Here is a 6,338-nt window from a genome sequence, read left to right as displayed (position 1 = left end):
AAGAAGTGATTTGTTGACTTTACACCCCATAAAATCTCACCTGCTCTGTCCAGTTAATTCTTCTGGTGGCATCAACGAAAACTGGGGTGAAAATAAAGAAACTAAACAAAGAGATTGAAAGCTGCACCCTTTACTGGGATTTGGGGGTGAATTTGGGGTTGGTTCAAGACAATACAGTTCTTGATCCAGGCCAGGAGCCATTGGCCTTCTTGGCCACCTGGGCACACGGCTGGCTCATGTCCAGCCTGCTGTCCATCAGTCCCTGCAGGTCCCTTTCTGCCTGGGCACTGTCCAGCCCCTCTGTCCCCAGCCTGTAGCGCTGCAGGGGTTGTTGTGGCCAAAGTGCAGGACCCGGCACTTGGACTTGTTAAACCTCACCTTGTTGGGTTTGGGCCCTGGATCCAGCCTGTCCAGGGCCCTGTGCAGAGCCCTCCTACCCTCCAGCAGATCAGCACTCCCGGCCAACTTGGTGTCACCACGGTTCCATGAGGCCCCAGAGTGTCCCAATGGTCTCCATGGTTCCATGAGGCCTCCCAGTGTCACAATGTCCCTTTGCTTCCATGGGACCCCTTGGTGTCACAAAGTCCCTTGGATCCTTGGGCCTGGCAGTGTCCCCATGGATCCTTGGTTCCATGAGGTCTGGCAGGGCAGCAATGCTCTCCTTGGTCCCACGGTGTCACAATGGCCTCTTGGTCCCAAGGGACACTGTTGTGGTCTGGGGTGGTGAAATAAGGAAATAAAGACCACTAAACCAAATACCTCCAACCCCTCCCATATCCTCCCAGATGTCTCCCAGAATCCAAGATTCCCCAAAACACAAGTAAATTGTGAGGCTTTAGATGCCTTTGATGAATTTGTTGATTTTTACCCCAAATTTCTGTATTTTGAAGGGAGGAAGATAAAAGATAATTAGAGAAAAAATAAAAGGAACACCAGCCACTTCCCTCTCCGTATCAGAGGAAATGTGGGTCACCAGGGCTCTGCCCAATGTGGGTCCTCTGATGGGGATGGAGCTGGAGCAGCGCACGAAGCTCTTCCCGCACTCGGGGCACTCGCAGGGCTTCCCTTACCGGTGCCTCTGCTGGTGTCGGGTAAAGAACGAGCAGTCTGAGAAGCTCTTCCCACACTGGGGACACTCGTAGGGCCTCTCCCAAGTGTGGATGCGCCAGTGGGTGACGAAGGTGGAGTTGTGCTTGAAGCCCATCCCGCAGTGGGGGCAGCGTAACGGCCTCTCCTCGCTGTGAATCCGCTGATGCACAAGGAGATGGGAGCTGGTGTGGATCCTCTTCCCACAGTGGGGACACTCATAGGGCCTCTCCCCAGTGTGGAACCTCTGGTGGACAATCAGGTCGGACCTGTGGCTGAAGCCCTTCCCACATTCCAAGCACTCGTAGGGCGGTTCCCCAGTGTGGATCCTCTGGTGGCAGATTAGGTTGAAACTCCTCCTGAAGTTCTTCCCACACTCCAAGCACTCGTAGGGCCTCTCCCTGTCATGAGGCTGCTCATGGACCACCAGCTCTGAGCTCTGGCTGGAGCTCTGTCCACCTGCCTGCCCCAGGGTGGGTCTTTCCTCCTCAGATCCCCGTGATCTGCGTTTACAGCCCCTCCTCGTGCGGCATCTCTGGGGCTTTTCCTCCCCGTTGGGTTCCTGCGCCGTGGAGCCGCTCAAAACGGCCTCTTCCACGAGGCTCTGCTCCGGGGATTTGTCCTCCCTGCTCTCCATCCTCAGCTCCTGCTCTGGGGGAGGAAGGACAAGGAGAGGATGCGATTTGCCTCTGTGCCACAGGGAAGGGCAAGGAGATCCCCCCAGTGCATCCCCGGCAGGACGGCACCGGCAGCGGGGCTGTCCTGCAGCCGGGGCCGTGTTGGGCTGGGAGATGGAGCAGGAGAGAGGGGGAAAGTGGCACTGACTTCCTCCTCACCTGCCTGGGTGTCCCAGGGCATCTTCCTTGCAGCCTCCTCCTCCTCCATCCAGCCAAATTTTGGGAATGTGAAATCCTGGTTTGGGGAAAAACAAGGTGTGAATGCCTTGGGTTTGTGATTCCTCCTGCCCAAATCCATCTCCAGAAGTCTCCAGGTGTCCATAAAAACCTCCAAAAATCAAGAGTGAATGAAAAAAACCCAAAAAAGCAGGGGTGTCCCATTTGCAGTCTGATCCCTCTGGGGTTCTGGTGGTTCCCCGTCTCAGGGCTGCAGGGGATTCCATGGGTCCTGGGGATCCCCCTTCTCCAGGGTCCTGCTTAGGGATGCTGGGGGGTTTTGGGGTACGAGGGTCCCCCTCTCCAGCCTCCCCCCAGTCCAGGCACTTGGGGCTCCCCCCTCTACCCACCACCCTGTCCTGGTTTAGGGCAAATTTGGGACAAAACGCCCAAAGGGGGTTTTCGAGAAAGCAGATTCAAGCGGCCCCTCCCCCAACCGGTTCGAGAAAATATTTCCTTGGAGAAAAGTACCCAAAACCTGTTTATTTAAAAGGCAAAGCATTCTCCAGCACAGAAAATGAACAATAGTAAACAATACGACCTGTTGCCGCTCCAAAAGATATGACAAACTCAGAAAGTCCCTCCGTGGGCTGCAGCTCGGCTCACTCCATCTCTGATCAGTCCCTCCGTGGCCCAGGCCCAGCCCGGTGCGCCACAGGTGCGAGCTGCCAGTGCTCTTCTGGTGCTCAGTCCAGAGCAGGTTTAAACAGCTCCAAAGAAGGAAAAACCACCGTCCTGGGAACTTCCCTGCCCCAGCGAGCTAAAAACTAACTAAAAGCAAAGGAGAGCTCTGTCCTGCTGCCTGTCTGCTAGCAGACAACTGATACCTTAGGTTTAAGTTTTTCTGTTCTGTTTTGCTGTGCAGCTTTAGCTTTCTATTAAGTGTTACTGGGATCTTTTCACAGGGTGGTGAAGACAAAACAATCCTGTTCTAGCTGGAGAGTCAAGGACAATCTCTTCAAACTTCAGGCCCAAAGCACAAACAACGGGAAAAGAGGAGGGCGGGCGAGCAAGCCAGCAAGGAGGATGAAACTTCATAATTTGAAGCTATTAATTGGGCAGTTAAATCCTGTATGCAAATGGACTAAAACTTATAAAAATGTGAGATCTCATGAACAAGCCCTCTTTTGCTTCCATCTTGGAGCCATCCGGGCAGAGCCACGACTGTGGCTCTGGCACTGCCAGGGTGTGGCCTTTGAAGGCACTTCAATAAATATCCACTGTGAAAAATGCGTATTATATGGCTCTACGCAGATATTTACTATATGTGTTATGCTAGGTTGGAAAGTTATGTTGTATTAACATTTTAATAATATAGTAAATGCAGTTTTGTAATTAAAATTAAGCTTTAGTAGTTAACATAGAAATTATGTGTGTAAGGTATTCTTTTAATTAGCTCAAGAAAAGGAGAAGATAATCAAGAAATTCTTCGCACAGAGATAACAATTACAGAAACCCATAAATTTTCCAGAGGAGAGGAATTTATGGTTTTCCTTATCAGCAGAAATGAACTTCTTCAAGCCTGACTTCGACTGGAAGGGGCCTGGGGATTACAGAAAATTTCTTGACAAGTACCAGATGGATTTCTTGTTTTAAATAAAATATATGCATATTCATAAAGTGTTTTGTATATGCAACAGATTACCCTTCTTAAGGAGTAAATTTTCTTTTAACGGGGTCCTTTTCCTGGCTCACTTTTGTCCAGAAAGAGGTACCCAGTCCGGGCTGTAACTCTTTGCTGCTATTGTCTCATTAATTGTCCAAACTCTAACTGTGTAACCTTTATTACAACACTTGTATTATTTTCATAACCATGTTATCTTTATTACACTTTTCTAAATTTTTGAAACAAGTGATTGGTGTTTATAACACTGGTTAACCCAGTGCCCAAGGTTCTTACAAAGCAGGCATGGCTTTGTGGGGTCAACCATTGCTGGTCCTCGCTGCTGCCCAGTGTGCCACTGTGCTGATGGAATGGGCGCTGGGCTGGCAACGGCGACTCTCTGTGGTGGTCTTGGCAGCAGCTTTGGTCTGGTGTCCTGAGCCACACTCCTCAGAGGCACTTTCCTGTTCCAGACTAGAAGCATATCTTTTAGTGTAGGGGGGTTCTAAAGGTAAGCTCAGAATTGCAGCTGACCCTGTTCATTCTCATTTGCAAATGCCATTTCCTCTAAAACTTCTTCCCTTGCATTTTCTTTCCTAACTTGGATTTCAATAGCTCTGGTTAACCTTTCCACAAATTTCAAAAAAGGCTCTGATGGTAGCTGTGTGATCTTACTATATGGCTCGAGAGGGCCGTCAGGTTGAAGGGCAAAGAAGGCTTTTCCAGCTGCATCTTTGACTCTCTCAAGGACTTCCACAGGGATTACTGCAGCTTGGACTGGGGCCAGAGACCACTGGCTCTCACCGGGAGATGCTCAGTGGTAATTGACACGCCACTGGCATCCTTTGCTGTGTTTGGATCAGCATGCAAGTCTGGGAGGGCCTCTTTCAGCAGTTGTTTCCATGCCACTTCCCACAGTTTGAATTCTGTAGAGGTCATGAGGCACGAAAAAAGCTGTTTTAAATAATGTGGGACGAGTACAGTCCCACCCAGTTCGGCCTTTAAAAGGCCCCGGAAGCATGGGCTCTGTGGGCCATACTGTTGGTGTGTTTTGCACATCTCTCTTATTATTTGCTGTGCAAAAGCTTTCCAATTAGCAGTTGTGGCTCCTGCCCCTTGCCCTGCATGCTGATATGTGACAGGGGCGAGTGAGAAATCGGGACCCTGCATTGGCTCTGCAGTTCCCTGCTGCTTTTCCCTTGAGCAGGAAGCATTGGGATCACTGGTGTGGCTACAGGGGCGAGCAGTGGGCGAACCCCCACCGTGGGAACCCGGGCAGGGGGCGGGGCCACCGTGGGAACAGGGGGCGGGGCCGCCTGGTGACGTCACATCGGCAGACGCCCCCTGGGGGGAGGGGCGGAGCTGAGGGAGTGCCAGGTAAGGTGGGGGGAGGGAAGGTGTCACGAGGATCAGGGGGGGTGATGGGAAAGAAAGGATTTTTGGGATGCTGAGGGGAACCATGGGAAGAAGGAGACCAGGTAGGGAACGGTGCCACGTGGCATCCTCCGTTTTCTTGGCTCTCTGGGGACTGGGAGCCATTTGGGTGCTCACTGCTCTCCGAAAAACCAACACGTGCTCGGGGTTTCTGGGCTGGGGAGACAGGGTGGGGAGAATTCCACACGGTCAGGCCAGGACTTTGTGGACAGTGGGACTCGGGCACTTCAAGATGCTCAGGGAGCTGGCTTCCCTGGGCGAGAGCAGAGTCTGCTCTCCTTAAAATACCAAGTTTTGGGGAAGAGGGTTGTAATAAACGCCAATCACTTGTTTTAAAAGTTTATAAAAGTTTACTAAAAATAAAATGGAAAAAATTAATACAAGTATAGTAATAAAGATTAAACAATTAGAGTTAGGACAATTAAAGAGACAATAACAGCAAAAAGTTACAGCCCGGGCTGGGTACCTCTCTCTGGACAAAAGTGAGCCAGGAGAAGGACCCCGATAAAAGAGAATTCCCTCCTTAAGAGGGGTAACCTGTTGCATACAGAAATCACTTCATGAATATGCATATTTTTTATTTAAAACAAGAAGTTCGTCTGGTACTTGTTGAGGAATTCCTGTTAATCCCAGGCACCTTGAAGTCTAAGTCGAGTTCGGAGAAGTTCGTTTTTTTTTTTTTGTTGATAAGGAAAGCCATAAATTCCTTTCCTCTGGAAGATTTAGGGGTTTTTGTAATTGTTATCTCTGTGTGAAGAATTTCTTGATTATCTTCTCCTTCTCCTGAGCAAAAAGAATACCACACACACATATTTTCTATTTTAACTACTAAAGCTTAATTTCAATTACAAAACTACATTTACTATATTATTAAAATGTTACTACAGCATAACTTTCCAACCTAGCATAATACATATAGTAAATATCTGTGTAGAGCCATATAATCTGCATTTTTCACAATCCTTCCTCTTTCTTTTTATAATTACTTTGGCTCGAGCAATATTTACTGCTTTCTAGCCTTCATTTTTTGTTCATTTTCTTCATAAATCAATCTAGCTTCTTGAAAGGGGTCTTCTATATTATTTTGTTTCTTTAATACCATAATCTTTTGCACCATTTTTGTTGTATCCAATTTTTGATCCATGGTCACTAATTGCATGCCTTGAACTACACTGGTGATGAGTCGAATAAAACAGGGGATCAAACAAGGAAGAAATATTAGACCAGCTGTAGCGCATAACAGGAAGAAACCTAGCTTTTTCCACCATTCTATTCCCAACACGTTATCCCACTAGCTAGTATTCAGCATTGGTATACAAATT

This window comes from Anomalospiza imberbis, chromosome 31 (genome assembly GCF_031753505.1).
Source record: "Anomalospiza imberbis isolate Cuckoo-Finch-1a 21T00152 chromosome 31, ASM3175350v1, whole genome shotgun sequence".
Taxonomy (NCBI): Eukaryota; Metazoa; Chordata; class Aves; order Passeriformes; family Viduidae; genus Anomalospiza; species Anomalospiza imberbis.
Note: the sequence above shows the minus strand (reverse complement) of the source record.